The sequence below is a fragment of the Macaca thibetana genome, chromosome 3 (assembly GCF_024542745.1).
Source record: "Macaca thibetana thibetana isolate TM-01 chromosome 3, ASM2454274v1, whole genome shotgun sequence".
NCBI classification, from domain to species: domain Eukaryota; kingdom Metazoa; phylum Chordata; class Mammalia; order Primates; family Cercopithecidae; genus Macaca; species Macaca thibetana.
The window spans coordinates 50667848-50691293 of NC_065580.1; the positions used below are offsets into that span (position 1 = coordinate 50667848).

Sequence of the window (23446 nt, forward strand, 5' to 3'; positions counted from 1 at the left end):
CGCTTCCTTTCTTCCCTCCACAGTGAATTCGTCTTCATTGTACCTATTGTCTGTTTCCCCCTTAAGCCAGAAATGAAGGGCACATATCAGAGTGTTTCTCAGCATCTCTGTTTTCCAGAGCTGCAATTCCCTGTCCTTGATGACCTCATCTGCAATGGCTGATTGCACACTGACCTTGGCTAGTCTTAAATCTATGCAGCAGAACCTTTGTACATTCTTGTAGACAGAAACTGTAGGAACAGATGGAGAAGTTGGCTACAGGAACATGGTTATTATCGCTGAAAATGTTCCTTCTCTTTCCAACTTGGTTCCCCAAGCATGGCTCAACGTGGGTTGAGCCAAGCATAAGATCTTAGTGACTCATAAGCTCCCAGAGAAGAAATCCACATATAGCCGCCACTAAGGTCACATTTTCCTCCAATTGCTTGAGCATTACATCTTTTCAATAAGTGTGGGGATGCTGTGTTGCTAAGCATCAGGCAATGATGGGGTTTCAAATTTCTGGTTTCTGTTTGACACGTGCCCAAATGGCACCAGAGTGGCAAATAGAATTCTGCGGTGGTGTGGCAGATGGTGAGGAGAAGCATGGGAGAGCAATTGGTGTTTCGCATCTGTGGAAACTGTCCATTGCTTACTGGTCAGGTGACGTATGAAACTGCATATCCTATTATTTATATATTACAAATACATAGGCACATATCCTAATCCATAGTGAGTAATAATCACCCACTGTGAGGCTGCAAGAGGTATGGGCCAGCTGAGACTGTCACTGGCATCCAAGAAGAAAAAGGACCAGCTCTGGGTAGAGTACAGTGAACGGTCAACCCAGGCCTGGCTCTAGGAGCTCAGTGTGACCTGGGGTATGGTGCTAAGAGCTGCTGACGTTAACTTTGGTCAAGTCATACCGATGTCTCATCTGTCTGACAATTGCTTCTTTATCCAGCACCATATCTGCTTTTGAGTTCATTCATAAAGCTGTGGCAAGATTCAGATGCTTTTGGGCTGATGGACTGAGAGCTTCAGTTCCTCACAGGCTGTTGACCACAGGATCTTCTCAGTTCCTTGCCATGAGAGCCTCTCCTCTCCATATGGCAGCTTACAACATGGCAGCGGGCTTCCCTCCAAGCAAGCAAGCAAGCAAGCAAAAGAGCAAGACAGCAAGACAGAAACCAGAGTGATTTGTAACCCAATATAAGAAGTGACATCGCACTACATTTGCCATATTCTGATAGTTAGAATGGAATCACTAGGTCTAGTCTCAAGGGGAGGAGATTACACATAAGGAAGAATACCAGGAGGAGAATGTCACTGGGAACCAGTTTAGAAAGCCTTCCATTATAACAACTCTGCTTTTGGACAATATTGGGTTATAATACCCTTTCAAATAGAAGGGCTTTAAAAATTACTACATTTGCAGCTACTCGGGAGGCTGAGACAGGAGGATCGCTTAAACCTAGAAGGCAGAGGTTGCAGTGAGCTCACACCACTGCACTTCAGCCTGGGGGACAGAGTGGGATGCTGTCTCAAAAAACAAAACAAACAAACAAACAAAAATACCTACATTTCCCACATGCCTGTCAGAAATCTAATGCATGTTGCCCATCCATAACCTATTAAGATAATGATGATACTGGTATAAGCCACTCTTCTAGCAAACAACATGTTATACTATGATAGGAATTTTTTTTTTTTTCTAGTGCTTCAGTCATTCTTACCAGAATTCAGCCAGCTTTTATCTGAGTTTTACTAGAGGAGCCAACAACAACAACAACAAAATGCTCTTGGTTATCACCAAAATCAAAAAATGACACAGCTGAAAAAGAACTTTTGTGCTCACTTAGCCCAATTCTTTCATTTTACAGCAAGGCAACACGCTCATTACTAGCATTGCTGGGTCCATGTTAGGTTTTGCTGAATTTAACATTAGGTTTTAGGACAGGACCAATGGTACTACCTCCCCTGGGAGGCCTGCAGCATGCATGTGGATTAAGAAAATTGAGATGGAAAATAAGGCAAGGCGTTAAAAAAAAAAAAAAGGAAGATGAAAAGAGGGGAGGGAGAACTCTGAGAAAAAGAGACAGGACTGCAGAAGAAGAGGAAAAGAGAAAGGCTAAAATATTCACTGCAGGTACCACTGGGGGGCTCCATGACTTTCTGATGTAGCTGTTTGAACACAGTGACATTCTGATGTGTCTATCAAAACAATGAAACTTTTGGTGTGTTGTCATTGATAGGCAGCACGGCACAGTGATTGGTTAAGACTTAACTTTGGAATCATAATGCGGGACTTGAATCCCATCTCTGCAGATAGCTGTGTGACCTCTGCAAGTTACTTTTCTTTTTTTTTTTGTTTGCCTTATTTTCTAAAAGGGGGATGATAATAGTGCCTACTGAATGGGATTTTTGTCAGAATAAATGAGTTAATAAGTGCAAATTGCTTACGACAGTACTGGACATATGGAAAATTCTACTATTATATGATGAGGACACACACCTTATTCCTAGTCCTCAGCTGGGTTTGAGGTTGGAGTCAGGCATGGTAATAGGGGGAGGATAAGGCTTAGGGATGGGAAAGGGATAGCAGCAAGCAGTTAGGGTAAGGAGGTGAGTTGTGGATATTACCAGGAAAGTGCAGCCAAATAAGACAGCCTCATGCATCACCAAGGTCAAACAGACTGCATTAGAAAGTATATTTGCCCATACTGCCATCCTTGTAATTGTGGAACATTTTTCTATCCCCACCTCCCATGCTCCCTTCATTTCAGCTCCTCTTGAAGCCTCAGTTTGTTCTTCCTGTTGCTCATTCCCTCAGGAGACGAATCCCCAGCAATGTAGAGCTACAGTGAAGCTGAAGTAATAAGCTGGAAATCAGAACTATATAATAATTTTATATTATTACAATTATTGCATAGTATCAAAATTACTTAATTTTTTTTTTTTTTTTTTTTTTTTTTTGAGATGGAGTCTCACTCTGTCTTCCAGGGTGAAGTGCAGTGGCGTGATCTCTATTCACTGCAACCTCTGCCTCCCAGGTTCAAGTAATTCTCCTGCCTCAGCCTTCCCAGTGACTGGGATTATAGGCATGCACCACCACACGTGGCTAATTTTTTATTTTTAGTAGAGACCGGGTTTCACCATGTTGGCCAGGCTGGTTTCGAACTCTGACCACAGGTGATCCGCCCACCTCAGCCTCCCAAAGTGCTGAGATTACAAGCATGAGCCACCGCACCAGGCCTCAAATTACTTAATTTTAATTTTTGGTTTGTACTATCGCTGTGGTTCCTATCTTCTCCAGAGCTTTCTCTCTTCTGGCTTTGTACTTTTTATTCAAGCATATATTTATATTACAGACATCTTATCAAATACTGTTTAAACTAGAATGTGCTGAGCACCTATTATGTCCTAGATACTGTCCACTGCTTTCTTACAATAACCTTATGTATTAAGTATTGTTATTCTACCTGTAAAGATAAGTGAAACTGTAACTAGAGAAATCATCACTTGCATGAAAAAAAAAAAAAAGATAGAGATTCCATTTATGTCCTTATTCTTTCAGCAACCTCCAATAGCCTAAGTAGTCTCCCAGGCATCAGGACTAACCCGGACTTCACCAGGACCAAATACTGTCTGCCTCATCCTGGCTTCATGGACCAGGACTGGAGCCTGAAGAGAAAGAACAATTCTAAGCAGAAGTTCAAGGAGCTGTTTAAGGAGGGTCTTTATGAGATTGTAACACAGGAAAACACAAGCAATGTTGCTTCAGCACCCAGGGGATAAATTACTACACAGAACCAGGGCAAGAACTGAAGAGAGTAAGGTGTCATTTTCCCACTTCACAGGTTTGCCCTATGGGATTCACTGGAAAATAATGTGGACCAGAAATCAATGTTTCACAGTGGCCGGGGTGAGGGGCAATCTTGGAAAACCAGAGTACGAGGTAGAAGGACATGGGAAGGACAGGTAGGACAACCTCTGCAATTACTACAGTGGGGAAGGAACAAAGGGGCCGCAAGTCTTTTACACAGGGGAAAATGATGGGGCAGTGAGAACTGATTATGGTTATCTGTGGCTTCATTTGTATTAACCAGAAATATGGTTACACAAAAATAAATAAGACAAATTGTCAAAGAAGTGAAATTTTGTGGAGTCAGACATGCAAACAGATCATTAAAAGGTGACCAGCACTATTATAATAGTCCTTACAGAGGAGATAACAACCAGGTAAGGCTCCGAAGGATGAACAAGAGTTTGCCAAATGAAAAGGAGATGAACGAACATTCTCCTTCCTCCTGCATAGGCGGAATCTCACATGCAGAGGCTTAGGGTTATGGAAAATGGAGAGATAAGTTAGGAGTAGATTGTAAAGAGGCACACCAGGAGATGTGGAATTTACTTTGTAGGCAATAGTGAACCAGCCCACCAGCCCAGACTTTCAAGTAGGGGGTTCGTGGAATCTTTTTTTTTTTTTTTTTTTTTTTTTTTTTAAGGTATTTTAGAGGAAAATTTGGACAATTCGTTGAGAGGGGCAAGGTACCCACCTGAATGGCAGTTGGGTAAGGACCGGAGTGAGAAGAACCACTGATGGGACTGAGTAAACAACTTGTGCAATGACCCAGCAGCCAGAGACCATGGTGGTTCAGGAACTGAGGGAATCTCTGTGAGGCCAGAGCACATCTGGCTGGAGGAGGAGGAGAGGACGGCAGTAGAAGGAGAAGGAAAGAAGGCTGCTCACTTGCATGCAGATGCTGTGAGCTGAGGGTGCAAGTTCCAGTTGAAGTTAGAACAGAGCACTGGGGTTGTCAAGACCTTTTTCATTCCTGAATCTTGCCCTAGCACCCTGGAGGCTGGGGGTGGAGGAGGTGGCGAGGTGGGGTGGGGTGGTGAGGAGCTCAGAAAATGTTTTCCTGAAATAGAGAACTGAAGGAATCAAGGCTCCGCTGAGCCCACTAAGAGCTGGAGCCTGCTGTAAGTGGTCAAGTCGGGTGATACCCAGCAGACAAGTAATTTGGTGTGCAGACCGGAGTAGGTTACAGAGGACCCAAGGGTCAGGCTAAGGATCCTGAACACCATCCAGGATAGAGTGAAGAGTGGGCTCCTGCGCCTAAACTATGCAGCAAGCAGTGTGTTTACTCAAATATTACACAGTTGGAAAAATCTTAATTCTCGATTTACATTGCAAAAAAAAAAAAAAAGTCCGTAATACTCTCTCACATCTGGAAATACGCTAATCCGAAGTAACCCTATTCCCTAGGACCAGAAGACCCAATTTCTACCGCGGATAGACAGCAACCGCCTTATGCTAAAGGCTCTTTTTTCTGGGGGAGGGGGGTGTTTGGAAAGAACGGTTGCAAAAACAAAACAAAACAAAATCCCAAAAAACCACTCACCCAATCTCAACCACCCCAACCGATGAATTTCGAAGAAAGTGCTTTTTAAAAAAGAAAAAACTAGATGACCACAGACCTCCCACAGAAAGCTAAACCCATGAGAGTGGCATTCAAAAACTACCCATTTTCTGGAACATCTTTTGTAGCAAAATCTCAGTCACCCTAGCCCCGGAACACACCCGCCCTCCGTCCCCGCACCCCCACCCGCGCTCGCAGGCTGACGGAGGTTGGCGGTGGCGCGGCCGCTCAGGTGAGGGGCCACCCAGTCCCTCGAGGCGCCGGCGGCTGGAGCCTATTTGCTGCAGTCGCAGCAGCAGGGCGAAAGGGGGTTGGCCGGGAGGGGAAGAGGCGGGGGACGCCCGGGAGGAGTGCGGGGGAGGGGGACGGGAGGACGCAAAGGAGAGCCGGGAGTGGCAAGTGTACGGCGCGGGGAGGGGGAGCGGAGAGGGGGAGCGGAGAGGGCGGGAGCGGCGGGGGCGCGCGCCGGCGCGGGGCCAGCCTCGCTTCGCCGGGGTCGCTGGCTGACGCGCGCCGCAGTCCGAGCCTCAGACGCGCGGGCGCGGGGGACGGCGCAGGGGCCGCCTGGCTGGAGCAGCCAGAGGGGACAGCTTCATCGAGAACGGAGGACACCGACGGTCCAGGGTCCTGGGCAGTCACGCCACAGCTGAGCGGTGGGCGCGGCGCGAGAACGTAAGTAGCTCCCTGCGCGTCTGGCAGTGACACTGGGTCCTGCTCGGGGGTGACGGCCGGAGCGGAGGAGGACGCGCGAGGCTGCTGCGTTGTCACTGGGACACTGGCGGGGGTTTCAGCCGAGCGCTCACCCGGCTGGCAGCGCTGCAGGAGGGGCGAAGCAGATCTCCAACTCCTTTCTCCCCTGCAGGCCCCCGACACTGCCGCGGGCGCCGAGAGGGAGCAGAGGGACCTGCGCTCGGGTGAGGGCACAGCTGAAATCCAGCAGCGCCGGCACCCACCACCCCCTCCGGTCTGTGGCCAACTTCTGCTCCGCGCCCGCACCCCACGCTTTCCGGGAAGCCCTGCCCAGAGCTCTTGCTCGTGGGCAGTTGGGCATGGAGAGCCTGCGGGCCCGGCACGGCGGCTTCCCGGGCTTGGGCACGGAGGCGCGGGGCGTCACGCCACAGTGCCGGCGGGGCGAGGAGCGCGGGGGCCGGGCTAGGAGCGCACGGGCGTGTGCCTGTTCCGGCCCCTGCGGACACATCTGGGCGTGGGCTTTGTTCGGAAGTGCCTACACCTGTGCCTACCGCCTAGTTCAGGGGGCGAGGCCGACTTCGCTTCTCCACTCTCGCTGCCTGGAAAGGGCTCGGGGAATCGAGGCAGAACGAGAGAGACACGGAGGACCGAGGGGTGGGGCGCTTGCGGGGGCTTTGTCGGTCTTACAGGTGCGGGTCCCAGGCGTCCCCGCGCCCCGCCCTACCTCCAAGGGCTGGGACTTGTTGGGTTTGGCGCGCCGGGCTGGGGGCTGCCTGGGAAGATTGCCTTCTCAGCCCAGGCTCTTAGCGGTGGGATCTGGCATCCGCTCCGCCCGGGACGCTGTGTTGAGCCAGGAGTGATTACCCGCCCTGGAGCATCCATCTCGCAGCGAGCGCCATCTGCGCCGAGCGCCGCCCCCGACCCCCTCCACGCCGCGCGGGTGGGCGCCGCCGCATCCTGGTCCCAGGCGGTTGGCCAGCTCAGCCACTCCCGGCCCGCATCTGCCAGAGTGCGGAGGGGGACGGGGTGTCGCGGTACGGTGAGCCTGGGAGTCATCATTTCTCCCAAAGCGGTGTCCTCAGAGCAGCAAGCGCTGCCAGAGGGCTCCCCGAGCCCCGGGGCTGGCGAACAGGCCGCTTCCTTCCCCGCGGGATCGCCTCCCCTCCCGCCCGCGCCCGCGGCCACATCTTCGTCCCTCGTACGCTGGAGGGTGGCCCCTGCGCCGCGGGCACCGAGGGAGGGCGCCGAGCGGTGGCGTTTCTTTCGCACCCCGCCTCTCTCCTGCCCCTGCCTTCGCACCAGGGGCTCCAGCCCTTGGCTACCACCTGCGCAGAACTGTCCTGAGAAGGAGGCTTTCTTTTCCTTTCAGAGTCCCTAATGGTTAACGCTCAGAAGTGCAGGTCTAAGAGACCGGGCCCTTCCTCGCCCCAGGCTTTTTCAGGAGGAGATGGAGCCAAGTGTAATGGGGCAGGAGGCATTGGTTCTGCACCAGGAGCTCCCCCTGGGGTGGTCCTGGAAAGGAACACGGTAACCGCTGAATACAAACCTCACAGGCTGGGCCGCTTTATGGAACTGCATCATGCTAACCATGCCCTGTTGTTAAAATATTGTAATAATGGCAGTACTTGCTGAAGTACTGAAATGGAGTTAGGCAACTGATACTTTCTGCTTTAATGGTAATGATAGCCAACCGGTTTTGAGAGCTTTAGATGTGCAGGGCGCTGCACATGTTACATGTATCATCTCATTTAATTCTCACAGCAACCCCATTTTAAAAATTAGGAAATGAAGCCTTAGAGAAGCCAAGTAACTTTCCCAAGGCCACACAGCTAGGAAGTAGGGGAGTGGGATTGCTTTTGTCCTTGTGCTTTACAATCCAAGACTGAGAATGTGGTCTTTTGGAGGCTTATCAATTTAGGGGAAACCTAAACCGCTGGGTGTTCAAAACCAGGGAGATACATTACAAGCCCGTTTAATTCTGAGCTCTGCAGAGCTCACAGTAGCAGGCAATATTGTAATTCAGAGAATCGTATTGTGGAATAGCCTTTTATTCCCATGTAACTCCTTTACATATTCTTTTCTTCCTGTTAACTTTGAGTATGTGGCTGTTAACCCACAATCCAACCCATTACAGTCACTGAACTATTCTTAGTAACCAGGACCTCTGTGATTATATAGATGTTCCTGGCACATCATAAAGTTTCATAAAACTTTTTTTCTTTAAAGAAAGAGTCCCCAGCCCTGAATGTCCTTTGTACACGGTTTTGACTGCAAATGAGTTACTCCTCAAATTGGATGTTGAGTTTGAATAGGACCCTAGTATCCAATTTTAGGAAATCATTCTATTTCCTAAATATATAGAAACATGTGGGGACATTTATGAAGATACTCCATGTTAACTGGTAGAAAAGGAGAATTTGAACCAAAGTGGAATCAGCTATTTCTGGAATAGCTTTTAGAATTATAATTAACTGATCAATTGGAAAAATTGATTTATTTTGCATTCATAATCCTACTGACTCATAGTCTTGTTTCAACCTTCTTTTTACTTTATTACAGGAAAGTTACTAAACATTTTACATAATCCAGGAATTTTAGAGCTATTAAAGGACTCAGGCAACATTGTATCTAACTAATCCTTCGAGTTTCAAAACAACTGCAGTAGAGCTCAGCCTTATAATGCAGGGTAGTGATGAGGTCTTTGGACTGAAGGCCATTGCCCTTACACCACATCATTTTTGTTAACGATACAGTAACAGTGAATGCAAAGCATCGTTGGAAATGATACTTCCTGTGAGGCCAATACAACAATGATGGCAATAATCGGTAGGTGTAAGTGCTTCAGAAGTGTGAGGGGGTCCTGATAATGTATACACCTGGGCTGTAGAAAATTTCAAGAATCATTTCAAATAATGCTTTCATGCAGGTGTAATTTTCCCTGGGTAACAGATTGAATATAAATAGACTCTACAGATATTATATTGTGTATGTACAAAGGAGTTATTCAATGGAACTCCACAGGAAGCTTTTCTGGTAAAAAGATTTCATTCGTTCATTCATTCATTCATTCTTTAATAAATATTTACTGAGAGCATGGCTTACTGTTTCAGGCAGTGGGGATACAGTGGTGAGCCAAACAGAATATCTGTTCTTGGAAAGATTAATTCTAATTTTACCTAGCTACATACTTAGCCACACAGATTTTTTTCACATATCACAAATGCACAGCCGATGAACTTGCACAAACTGTAACACATTGACTTAACTAGCACTCATATCAAGAAACAGGGTAATGCACATATGAGAAAGCCTTCTTGTGGCCCCTCCCAGTCATTACTCACCCCAAAGGGTAACCACTGAGGCACTGAGGCTTTTTCCTTATATTCTCACCATAGATCAGCAACTATTGGAATCTCATCCTCATTTTCAAAGGGAAGCTCGGTACCATCTGAGAAGCTCGGTAACCCATAGCAAATTTAACTGGAATGTAGAGCTTCTAACATATTCTCTAGGAAGTTTTGTGCGTTTGAATCAAAAGATTGCTTTAGGTCAGTCTTCAACTGTTGCAATGATTGGTTAAGAGGAAGTGATTTGAAAAGTATTAAATACATTTAGATATTCTTTTCCCTTAAAATTTTATGCTTCCCTGACTGAAGGAGCCCTTCTGGGAACCTTTCTGGCAGGTGAGGACAGAGGAGAGAACTGGATGCTAAGGGCAAAAATCCAGTGACTTATTTTATTTAAACATTTTACTGCATTGGCAGATGAAAAGCTCCTTCTGTTTAAAACAGCCTCTATGGCGATCAAAGGCTGAAGTTTCTTCGCCCACACCCAACAGCATTAATGAGACATAATTGACAGGTAAGGGTTGTATACATTTAATATGTACAACATGATATTTTGATATACATATACATTGTGAAATGATTACCACAATCAAAATAATAAACACATTTATCACCTCACACAGTTAATTTGTGTATGTGTGGTGAGAACATCTCCCCAATTCCCCTACCCCCTAGCAATCACCATTCAACCCTCTACTTCTGTGAGTTTGACTGAAGTTTCTAAGAATAGGAAGATGTACCGAAATGAACTGACAAATTTTTATTTTTTCTCTTAAAATTGAAAGCTACAAGAGGAAGGAAATAGGAGAATGGCTCTACCTTCAGCTTCAGCAACTGTAAATCCTTCATTATCAGATTGCCTTTAAATGGGGCAGCAAATGCAATATGTTTATTTAAAATACATTTTTGCTAAGTTAGTTTTTTATTGTGGTAAAATATATATGACATAGGATATGCCATTAAACTATTTCCAAGTGTATACTTCAGTGGCATTAAGTACATTCACATTGTGTGCAACCATCACCACTATACCTCTCTAGAACATTTTTTGCCTTCCCAAATTGTAACTCTGTACACATTAAACAGTAGTTCATAACCCCTCAGCCCCCAGCCCCTGGCAACCAACATCCTACTTCCAGTCTATGAATTTGACGACCCTAAGTATCTCATATGAGTGGAATCATACAATATTTATTTGTCTTTCTGTAACTGGTTTATTTTGCTTACCATAGTGCCTTCAAGGTTGATCCATGTGTCAGAATTTCCTTCCTTTGTAATGCCGAATAATATTTCATTGTATGTATAAGCCACATTTTGTTTATCCATTCATATGTCACATATACGTGGGTTACTTTCACCTTTTGGTTAATTGCAAATGATCCTGCTATGAACATGGATGTACAAATATCTGAGTCACTGCTTTCAGTTCTTTGGGATATATAGCCAGAAATGAGACTGCTAGATCATATGGTAGGTCTATGTTTTTTTTGAGACATTGTCATACTCTTTTCCATAGTAACTGTACTGTTTTACATTTCTGCCAACAATGCACAAGGGTTCCAATTTGTCCACATTTTCTCCAACACTTGTTATTTTCTGTTTTCTTGATAATAGCCATCCTAATAGGTATGAAGTGCAGTCACTGTTACTTTTTTTTTTTTTTTTGAAGATGGAGTCTCGCCCTGTCACTCAGACTGGAGTGCAATGGTGCAGTCTTGGCTCACTGCAACCTCTGCCTCCTGGGTTCAAGTGATTCTCCTGCCTCAGCCTCCCGATTAGCTGAGATTACAGGTGCCCACCACTGTGCCCAGTTAATTTTTATATTTTTAGTAGAGACAGGGTTTCACCAGGTTGGCCAGGCTGGTCTTGAACTTCAGACCTCAGGTGATCCATCCGCCTCGGCCTCCCAAAGTGCTGAGATTACAGGCGTGAGCCACCACGCCCAGCCACTGTTACCTTTTAAAGCTGTAAATTAATATCTATTATATTCTGAACAGGTCATTCACAGCATTTCTAATTTATTGGTTTAACATTTATTAATATGGAGGTGTATGGTTTTCAAAAGTATTAATTGATTACATACTTTCTGCCGAGCAAGAAATTGATGCTGTGGAGCATATGTGTTGTAGTCCAAGTCCAGGATAAGCCACCATTGGTGGCATACATTCATGTCATTTTTCTAAAATGTTGAATTAGAGTACCTTTGTCTGTAATGCACTTGTGCTAAATGATTTTGGTATGAGGGTAAGTTAAACAGATATGCTTTTTTTTTTTTACTGCCGAAAAATAGCATTATTATTTTAATCTAGAACAAGAGCAAATTTGCCCCATATCTGAAAATAGAAAGAAATATTCTTATGCTGAATGTTTAGGGATGTACTGGCGTTGTAAATTATAGTTCCACGTTGGGCATTTCTCTCTACCATTGAATCTTCAAAGATGACAGCATAAACCTTCACCACCCAATTATAATTGCTTAGCTGAGCTAATAAAAAAGATGTGGTGTCAACTTAATTGACCTATTTTACTGGCCTACAAGACTGGAATTTCAAATTAGAAAAAGGTAATTTTTAACAGTCTGATGGAGGGTTTCCCTCAAGTGACTAAGAAGCTAGTGAAGATTAAAAAAAAAAAAAAATGCCAGTGGTAAAGGGAACAAATTTACAACCACTGATGTCCTGTCCTGTCCTGCACATACTGTCCTAATGGCATGTTCAGTTTGAACACAGGAATGACGAATCTTACTTGTATTATGTGCTTCCTGAATGTCTTCCATATTGCTCTGGACTAAAACATTGTTTAATTCACATGAGAATGAAAATGACAGGTACTGTCAGGCAAAAGTGATCCTTTTGAAATTCTTCTCATTAAATAATGGTAGGAAGGGCTGGAAACTATATTTTGAACATACATACATTGAATATATATATGTTGAATATATATATGTTGAAAATATATATGTTTAAATTTTATTATGTGCATAGTGTGTTGGTTCAAAACCCACTGTAACCAGAAAAAAAAAAAATCTATTCCTAGAGCAATCTGAGGGAAAACTGTAGGAGGTCTTCCACGGGGTAATATGCAATGAATTTGATTTATCTTTCTCAAGTGGGCTGAGAGCATTCAAAAAATTCAGTATGAGTATTCAGCATGTAGTGATCTTTTCTCCAGATTTCAACTTTAAAACTAATTTCATGCCACTTTTCGATGTCCTTGGCATTTGAATGGCATGATTTATGGCATGCATTTTTGACGAACATTTACAGACTCATATTCAATACCACTGACAGATTCTCTCTCAAGAGAAAGGGGAAGTACTAATCTTCCATTAATTATGCCTCAAGGTAAGAATGGCCTGTCCAAAGAGTTTCCTCCTGGAGTATTTTGGTTCTCTGAGGAAGGATGGCTTGCGAGTGAGTCCGCTGCTGCCTTCCAAAACCTGGTGCGCCTTTTCAGTCCCTTACCTCAATAGAGAGCTACAAGGACAAAAGTGAACAAAGGAGGCCTGTTTTGCCTGCCCCACTTGCTGGGCTGTTGTCTTGGCCCTTTTCAGTGAAGGGAGGGGGGAGCTGGGTCAAAGTTGAAGAACACTGAAAAGGAATTCAAGCTTCATGTCGAAATTTGAATTATAGCTTCAGTTTGAGTGCCGAGTAGATTAGTTCGAATTGAAATTTTTGAATCTGTGGAAGCTTAAGTGACAGATGGTGTTGGAACAACCTACGTAGAGCTGGATGGCACACCCGAAATGTTGAGTGCCCAAGCGAGGCACTTGGTAAACATCTAGTTAACTGACAAAAGTTTTAAGACTGTAGGAAGTGCAGTTTGCTGCTGTACGCTGCGTTAAGACATTGGGCTGTGTGAATTAAAGGGAGGCCCCTGTGTCTGGCGCTCACTCAGATGCACTTGTCCCATCTAATTGCATTGCAAATATTCTTCTGACTGTTCTGCAGCTTTCCCCTCTATTATCTAGTTGAATAAATACAGAAATGCCCAACCAGCTTCCCTTGTAAAATTGCATCACAGTGTTTTGGTGTTGTCCACAGATTGTTTTGATGTGTGACAAGATGCATCTGTCCCAAATATTGTCTAACCAGTGTTTTTTTTCCCAGATAAGTATATTTATGAAGTGTGATTTTGGCTTTCTGCTCCCGGTGGGAGTCCATCACTCTTATATTTGCTCTTGAAGTTTTTCCTATGGCACATGGTTTTCCATTCATTTTGTGAGGCAGCATCTGATTCAAAACGTTTTGGTAGGAAATGTTTTCTAGTGTGTGCATCACTAGAATAATAAAAGCAGCTACTAGGAGGTAGAGGGTACTTTCAATTTGGGTAATTTGAAATTCTTCCTGATATTCTGTAAAACTACAATTGGAAATGGAAAAATTGTAGTATTTGAAAACTGAAAAATTCAGAGTTGAAACATTAACCAAATTTTACTTTGGCATTTTTGACTACTTAAATGACTCAACATAGTCTTTTCTTCTGATGTTAGTAGCATGATGGCTAAAAGCCATTTTTGTAAATGTATATTTAGTACATTCAAATGAATATTTCTACTTTTAGGGAAATAACATTGACATGGCAATATTTGAACAGTTAGTAACATGGAAATTCAGACATAATAAATACTGTAACGTAAACAACACCTAATTTACTTCAGAATGATTATATTAACTTACACGGCATGTTATGTTTTACATGAATCATATACCTTGTGTGTTTCATGAATTTTAAGGTAAATTGCATTTTGATAGATGTGCTGGGGTTTAAAAAACTCCATGGTTATGTATATGTTTCTAGTAATGGTTACTGTGATGTGAAATTATAGTGGAAGGTAAATAGATGTCAGGGGTCCATTGCTGTCCTAAAACCATGAGCGGGGTGGGGAGAGGAGGTTTATTAAACAGCAGAGAGGGAGTGAGTTCATCATCAGACTTGTTTGCTGGAACTGGGAATGAAGAGTGGAGGTGAAGGAATGTGAAGGATTCAGATGGAGAGGAGGCTCAGATGAATAGGAAGAATTATGACATCCCCAAGAAGTGTCCTATGGCAGATGGAGCCAGAGAAATTTTCAGTGAAGAGAAAGTGAAGAACAAAATACTGTAAAGGTAATAGCTTAAAATTTGAAAGAAAGAGAAAGGGAAAAGAATAAAAGTTTTTATGGCTATTGCCTGGCTAATGGAGAATAGTCTCCACTTCATATTATCACTCAATATGAAATATTTTAGAGATATTTTACTGTAGTACTTTGGGTCATTGAAGTAACTTGACATCATAAAGTATAAATAACTCATAAGTCACCTTACAAAAATGAAATATTATAAGACATTTACATTTAAAAGAAATGTATTGAGAAGAATTTACTAAGAATTGAAAGCTAAAATTATTTCAGCTTAAATTCCTAGCCAAGTCCACTCTTTTCCAGCTGTTTTGTTCCTTTATGTACAGGTGGCCCCAGCTTGAGAAAGTTAGCATATGAAAATGTGAACTTTGGCCAGGCGCAATGGCTCACGTCTGTAATCCCAGCACTTTGGGAGGCCAAGGTGGGCGGATCGTGAGATCAGGAGTTTGAAACTAGCCTGGCCAGCATGGTAAAACCCCTCCCTGCTAAAAATACAAAAACAAAAATTAGCCGGGCATGGTGGTGTGCACCTGTAATCCCAGCTACTCGGGAGGCTGAGGCAGGAGAATCACTGGAACCCAGGTGGCAGAGGTTGCAGTGAGCCAAGGTTGTGCCACCGGCCTGGGCAATAGAGCGAGCGAGAAGCTGTCTCAAAAAAAAAAAAAAAAAAAAAAAAAAAAAAAAAAAGGAAAAAGAAAAAAGAAAAAGTGTGAACTTATCAAACCCATATAGGGTGACTGTTCACATCAAACAGGATTCTTCACTTTGCATAAGGATTATATGATGAGTGAGCTCTTGTAATGTATCAAAGTTCAATTCATGAAAAAATTTTCAGAAATATCTAAGTAGATAGTCTCTTGAAAGAGCAAATAGATACCAAGTGAAACCTAAGCAAATAAGGCTAAATAAAAATTAGTAAAGAGGTAGACAGGTGGGTCTGGGTGTGGTGGCTCACGCTTGTAATCCCAGCACTTTGGGAGGCCTAGACGGGAGGATCACTTGAGGTCAGGAGTTTGAGACCAGCCTGGCCAACATGGTGTAACCCAATCTCTACTAAAAGAATACAAAAATGAGCTGAGTGTGGTGGTGGGCGCCTGTAGCCCCAGCTACTCAGGAGGCTGAGGCAGGAGAATCGCCCGAACCCAGGAGGCGAAGGTTGCAGTGAGCTGCGATCATGCACTTGCACTACAGCCTGGGCAACAGAACGAGACTCCATCTCAAAAAGAAAAAACACACAAAAAAACATAGGTTGTAAATGTGGAGAGAATATATGTTTGTATAAAAATATTTGATATTTGCTCTAAATAACATTGAGGGGCCAAGTCTGCATGATAAAGGAAAGCAGATAACTAAACAGTCATCCAGGCATTTGGGGCCCTTGCTTATCTTAGCTTTCCCCATGTCTTCTAACTTCGGAAACAATCCTTGCTCTGTTCTGCGAGGAGCCTGAGCTGCTCTTCACATTATGCATGGTGGTATGTATCTGACAGCCCCCAAATTTGATAAATGAGTGAGTGCAAAAGTGAATGACTGAATACATGAATATTGCAAAATGTCAGAATGTCAGGTGGATCTTTGTTGGAGAAAATTGGGGGGTTTTGTTCTTTGCCCTGGTTTGAAGACATAGATAAAGTCTAGACCATGAGAAACCAAACATTTATAATTTCATGCCTGGACTCTGTAGATTGTAATTTGCTTGCTGGTTCTAAATTAGGCACTTGAGCAAGCAGGTGAAATCATTCAATCCAGAAGGGTACTATTTTAAAAATTGCTGCTGTGGAGGTCTAAATGACATCCTTGTGACCCAAAAGAGTTCCTCTATAATTTTCTACCTTTGCTAATGGCAGATGATTCCAGATTTGCACACGGCTTTCCTTTTCCTTCACTGTCTGAAACTGGTGCTTGTCATTTTCCTCCGGAGGTCTCTGGGTGGCTGCACACTGACTGAGTTAAGCACTTTCTGAGATTGCTTTCTACCCTCTGAATTTGAAGAAATCAGAAGTGAGGCACACAGAACTGAAATGAAAAGCGAAGAGACTGGTATGTGCAACAGATCAGAAGCTCTCATGCTGTAGCTTTAAAAATGGAACTTTCTCCCCTAAGATGTGAGTTGAATTACAGCATGGCCTTTCCTAACTAGTTAGTGGGTTATAGGGGTTGGATTCAGGGCAGTGGTGCCATATTAGAGACACCTAGAATAAAAAGTTATGTAACATCTTTGGTTAATTAAAATTTGAGAAGTACTAGGCTACTCCACATAGATTAAGAAACCTCAGTACACTGCATGGCTTTGGAAAAGTTACTTAAGTACTTCTTTTCTTTATTTAGAAAATAGAGATAAAACACAAAATCTTTGTCACCACCCAACCCTACCTCACAAGGGTATGTGACTGTAACAAATGATGATAAAATGAAAGTGCTGAGAGAGAAAGATGACATAAATCTATGTTATTACGTAGAATGCACTTGACAGTTTTTGCACCAAAAACTTGCTTCAGGCATATGTATGTATCATATATTCTTAACAATATATGTGGCTACTTGATTTTGAATAAATGAAGTGGTCTTACACTGCAGCCTGGGAGATTGATACCCTTATTGATGCTGCAGGATAGGACTGTTCTCAAAACACGAATTATAATCTTACTCTCCAAAAAAATGATAATCTATATGTTAAAGTCATGTCGAGTCAATATCATAAAATGACAGTCAGCAAAGGTGTCAGCAGTGTTCCTTCTGAGAAGGAACTTTTTATTTTTCAGTTGCAGTCAATGTCCGTAAATCTAATTGTATCTTATTTCAAGCCATAATCCATTCATATTTTTTGAAAGGACAGTCAATAATTTTGTTGTGTGTCAGGCATGACTAACTAGCAACCCCATAAACCAATAAAGCATGAAACCATTTTAATATATTAAATTCATCTAGTGTACAAACTGCACGTACTTAGAAGTTTGAAATAATGGGAGATACATGCAGTGTGGCTTATGAGCAGGTTTGTATATACAGTTGAGGTATTTTGCATGAATTCCGTTCCTCTGCACCTCAGTGAAGAGATGGAAATTAAACATTGTAATCATTATTGACCTGGACTCTGTCAACACAGAGTTTTAGAAATGGGAATGTGTTATGTGTTGAATTATGTCCCTTAAAATTCATATGTTGAAGTCCCAACCCCCAGTGCCTGAGAATGTGACCTTATTTGTAGATAGGATCTTTACAGTTAAAGTGAGATAATTAGGTTAGGCCCCAATCCAATATGATTAGTGTCCTTATAAAAAGAGGCAAATTGGAGACAGGCAGAGTTGAAGAAGGCCTGTGGAAATGAAGGCAGAGATCTACAAGCCAAAAAAGGCCAAAGGTTGCCAGCAAACCGCCAGAAGCCGGAAGAGATGGGTGGAACAGGTTCTCTCTCACAGCCCTTAGAAGGGACCAACCCTGCCGACACTTGGATCTTGGACTTCCTGTCTCCAGAACTATGAAATAATAAACTTCTGCTGTGCAAGCCTTCCATTTTGTGGTACTTTGTTACAGCAGCCCCAGCAAACTAATACAGAATACAATAACAGTTCGTCTGTTTCTAAACCTATTCTTACCAAAAAAAAAAAAAAAAAAAAAAAAAGAGAGACAGGGAGAGAGAGAATACAGCTTTCCCATACCTCTGTGTCATATATCTATGTCTACAGAGTCCTCCCTCAGTATCCAAGGAAGATTGGTTCTCAGACCACCCCCTAACCCCCAGGATATCAAAATCCGAGGCTATTCAAGTCTCTGATATAAAATGGTTTAGTATTTGTATATAACCTATGTACATCCTTCCATATATTTAAAATCATCTCTAGATTATAATGTAAATGCTATGTAAATAGTTCTTACACTATATTGTTTTTAAATTTATATTATTTTAAATTGTTGCATTGTTTTATTTATTTATTTATTTAAGGATACTTTCCATCAGTGATTGGTTGAATCTGCAGATGCAGAACCCAGGGATACAGAAGGCCAACTGTATCTCTATCTCTATCTCATCATCTATATCTATATCTGAATCTATACCTACACCTGTATCTATTTATCTATCTATCTATCTATCTATCTATCTATCTATCTATCTATCTATCTATATCTGTATACTTTGTGTACCAAAGGAATACATATATAGTAATTGGCTGTTTAGAAAGTTATTCCTTGAATTAAGGCACAGAGATGCTGGGAGTGGTGAAGAGGGTATTAATTTTATTACCTGGACAAATGTTTGAAGTTGGTAGTTTAGTTGATTACCTTTTTTGATTATAATCAACTGCAACTTTGCTGCCTCCATCAAGTGTAAATTTTCATCACCTGGTAACTTAAAGGTACATATTTTGTTTAAGTCTCTACAGGTGCCTGTGCTGTGCCTTGGTAGTCATAAGGTTTCTTTCCACGTGAAAAATGTTACAGTTGCTGATATTTACTCATGCTGAGGAAAGCAAAGCCTTAAATGAGCTAGCTCTTGGACAACGTCAGCTTGAATGCTGTTTCAGTGGGGCAGGGTAAAAATGGCATTGTGGAGGATTTTCCAGCTAGCTATAATCAGGCAGCACCACTATCTATTTGGAGAAACAGAATTGTCAAGAGCTTTGCTTCAACTTGAATATTAATTTGAATATGCTGTGAACTCTAAAACCATTTTGGCTGCTCCTTTATGATGTCTGCCCACTTGGTGTGAATGGCTGTTCTTCATTCCTGCCAGCGACAGCCTTGTCTGTCTTGGATGGTGAGCTCCTCCAGGAAAATGACCTTACCTACTAATGTCATGTGTATGGCGTTTAATGAACTGTGACATACAAAAAAAGGGTCTAATTGTTTTAAATAATAGCAACGAGATTATTTGGTAGGAAGATTCTTGGGATGAACACTGAGAACTTTTCAATTCTGAGTTTGTGTCATTCACTGATCTCATTTTAATATATAGACCATTTGCCAATTTGGGGTTTCCTCCTGGTGAATATGTTCTTTCCGTGCTACAGACATAAGTTTATTTATGATCCTGACAGGAGTGACTAATGAGAATCTACCAACATCCAGCAGAAAATAATTTTGAATTATGACTATTTTTATTTCTTGCAGCTTCTTTTTAACACACAAGGAAGTGAGGTGAAAATTGATTGACATGTTTAAGGCCCTAGACAGGAGCAGAGAACAGGCAATAGTTTGTATCTGAATATCACTGTTTCAATATGAGCTCTTTAGATCTTTTACATATTTGCCCTGAAAGACAAAGTTCTAAGGACAGTTTGAAAGATTTATGGATAACACTGTCATATTTGGTGGTTGACCAAAGTCTGTTTGCAGATGTACTAACATGGGACCAGCAATGCCAGTTCTGTGGTAAATCACCAGCTTTAGATACATTTTATTACTTTGAATGGTTAGTCTATATTTTCTTGCATCAAACTCACGTTTTAGAATTTTATGTACTAGATCACCCCATCTTTTTTCCTGTTCTGGACAACAGAATACATCTTGGAAAACCAGTTACTACCTGGAAAATGGAAATAGGCTGTGTTGTGGCTACCTGCACCTGCTCTGGTCATCGTCTAAGCATAATTCCAGCCCTCCCCACTCCCTCTTTGGTCTCCTCTGCACAGTTAGAAGTGGGGCCAGTCAGGAATATGCATGTGTTATACACCTGTGACCAAGAGATCCTCCATCACGGAATGGCAGAGTATCAATTACTTGGAATGGATGACTCGTGGCAGCTGCTGTCTGTGACCCACCGGGCTCCCTGCCCTGCACTGACAGCTGCACATCACATCCTGTGATCACACTACCTCAGCCACCTCCATGACCAATTCATCAAAAAAAGGAGGCTGAGCCTACTGATCCCAAGGTATTATTGTATGGCACCCTGCTCCCAAGGTATTATATGTAAAGTTGTCTCTCTGAATTTTAGGAAATGAGATCACAATGATTTTTATAACTTATTACTATTAATAAATAACAATCATCCCTGCCATTTATTGGTTGCTTAACTATATGGAACACCTTAATGAATTATTGCATTTAATCTTCACAAAAACCCTTTATATCAGAAGCTAGCCAATTGTTTCTATAAAGATAGTACAAATATTTAGGCATTGTAGGCTATTTGATGTCTCCAAAAATTCTCATAGACAATATATAAATGACTATAAAGAAATAAAACTATTTGGCATGTAAAAAATAAATAAAAAAAAAAAAAATTAATAAAAAAAAAAAAAAAAAAAAAAAAAATAAAAAAAAAAAAAAAAAAAAAAAAAAAAAAAAAAAAAATAAAAAAAAAAAAAAAAAATTAAAAAAAAAAAAAAAAATAAATTAAAAAAAAAAAAAAAAAAAAAAAAAATTGGTTTTAAAAAAAATAAAAAAAAAATAAAAAAAAAAAAAAAAAAAAAAAAAATAAAAAAAAAAAAAAAAAAAAAAAAAAAAAAAAAAAAAAAAAAAAAAAAAAAAAAAAAAAAAAAAAAAAAAAAAAAAAAAAAAAATAAAAAAAAAAAAAAAAAAAAAAAAAAATAAAAAAAAAAAAAAAAAAATAAAAAAAAAATAAAAAAAAAAAAAAAAAAAAAAAAAAATAATAAATAAAAAAAAAAAAAAAGAATAATATATAAAATGTAAAATTTATTATATAAAATAGTACAATTTAGGCAAATGAAAAAAAAAAATTAGGCTATTTGAATAAAAAAAAAAAAAAAAAAAATAAAAAAAAAAAAAAAAAATAAAATATAAATCCAAAAATTCTCATAGACAATATATAAATGAACAGGCATGGCCATGTAAAACTTTCGTTTCAAAATTGGTGGCAGGCCAGATTTGGCCCATGGTCAAAATTTTTCAACCTCTGCTTTATGCTATTATACCCATTTTATATATGAGGAAACTGAAGCTTAGGGAGTTTAAATGATTAAAATAACATAGCTGCTAAGTTTCAGAGCTAGGATTCTGACCCAAGGAATTTGACCCTTATCCCTCAGTTGTAATTCCTGCGCGTTACTGTGTCATGCTACTATGATAAATAACAAGGAAATGGACTTTTAGCTTCTGCATGTTGAGAGTTATAGTTATGACCTAAACTTCTAAGGGGAATGTTGTATAGAGAACTGAGTCCTGAAGATGCTATTTAGGCAAGCATAGATAGTCTAATCTAATCTACAGTACATTCAAATGATGTAATTGCATCCTTGACTAATTGAAAAAAGCTTCTAAAGTTCTTTGAGTGATCCGATATTGTAGCTGTTTTAGTCAATAGGATTGCAAAAAGCAAATGACCCTAATGTTTAAAAATATGTAAATTATTAGTTTTAAAATTTTGTTTATACGTTGGGGGTCCAAATGTTACATAGTAAGATAACATTTGCATATTCTCAAGGAAAAAATTTTATTTTCACAAAAACAAATTATGCAGAAGAGTTTCTCCCATATTTAACATTAACTCCTTGAATGAGAATTCTAAAGGCTTTTATTTTCCAGGATGGACAACTCCTTTTGTGTTTTATTTCCATGGTAACAATTAAATTTGGGCTTAAGAACAACAAACCTACAAGATAACCATCCAGTTGACATGAATGGGCATCCCCTTAGGGAATTTGCAGTGCTTCATGGTGTCCAGATCGTACCTGAAGTAGAATTACAGAGGCCTGTTGTGTTTTTTATACAGCAAGCTCTTTAAAAGCTGAAGGTTCTCAGAGTAGGCTGAAATTAGGAAATACTTAGTTTTAGATAACAGTTCAGCACACACAAAAATATTGTGAGCAGCCAGACCTGAAAGGCATTCCCAGGACACCATCAAGAACTCCAGAACTCACAGCTTCTGACCTTTGGGTGAATGAAATTTTAGGAAGTGTGCAGCTGGCAAAATGGGGGCTTTATGTGACTAAACATTGCTGCTCATACTTTGAGGGAAGCTCAAAATGGAGCCACTCCCTAGCAGAGAAATCTTTGGAAATCTGAAATCTTTGAGTATAAGTGAGCCTCCATTCATTACTAAGAAAGCTGACAGAGGAGTAAAACCCAACTAGTGGAAAAGTTGACTGCTGTGCTCTTGTGTGTGAAGTGGTTACTGTAAATTAATTGGTGTAACAAATTTTAAAGGGTATGGTTGATGAATTTAGAAAACTTTTTTCTGTTGGATCAGTTCCTTAAGTCCTTGGCTTAATTCACTTAATGAAAAAAAAAATGTAACCCAAATTTAAAAATGGAATTATGGTACTATGGACAACATTTTGTTGTAAAATATATTTTATAACTTTATTAAGGTATATTTTACGTATCGTCAAATGACCCACATTAAGTACAGATGCTTCTCTACTTCCAATGGGACTACAGCCCAATAAGCCCATTGTAAAGTCAAAAAAATCGTAAGTTGAACCATTGTAAGCCATGAATCATCCGTATACAATTATTAATAAATTTATAAATTGTGCAACTATGGTAAGCAGAATTCTGTTATGACCCCTAAGATTCTCACCCCTGGTGTGCATGCCCACGTGTGATACCTTCTTCTTGAGTGTGTGTGGGACCTGTGACTATGTTGGCATGTCACTTTCATAACTAGGTAACATTATATGGCAAAGGTGAAGGGATTTTGCAGATATAATTAAGGTCCCACGTCAGTTGATTATGAGTCAATGGAAAGGGAGATATCTTAGTTGGGCCTGAATTAGGTGTAAATCCTTTAAAAGGGACTGTTATGAGACCTAAGATAAATATTGTACAAGAAACTTAAAAAAGGGGGAAAAAAAGGATTGTTATGAAAGAGACACTCTCCTACTGGCTTTGAAGAAGCTAACAACCATGTTATGAATTGCTTATGAAGAAGGGCAACTGCAGTTCTTCATGGGGAACTAAATTCTGCCAACAACCTAAGT

The 23446-nt window shown here is 41.0% G+C and overlaps 1 protein-coding gene across 35 annotated transcripts in view; it reads left to right on the plus strand.

Annotated features, from left to right (window-relative positions):
• Nucleotides 1–5763: 5763 nt before the first annotated feature.
• NRCAM (neuronal cell adhesion molecule) overlaps nucleotides 5764–23446 on the plus strand; it is a 307399-nt gene continuing 289716 nt past the window's right edge. For all 35 annotated transcript variants that reach the window (XM_050785151.1, XM_050785174.1, XM_050785161.1 and 32 more), the window contains exon 1: nucleotides 5764–6077. The gene's annotated coding sequence lies outside the window, so the exon portion shown is untranslated. The remainder of the gene's footprint in view (nucleotides 6078–23446) is intronic.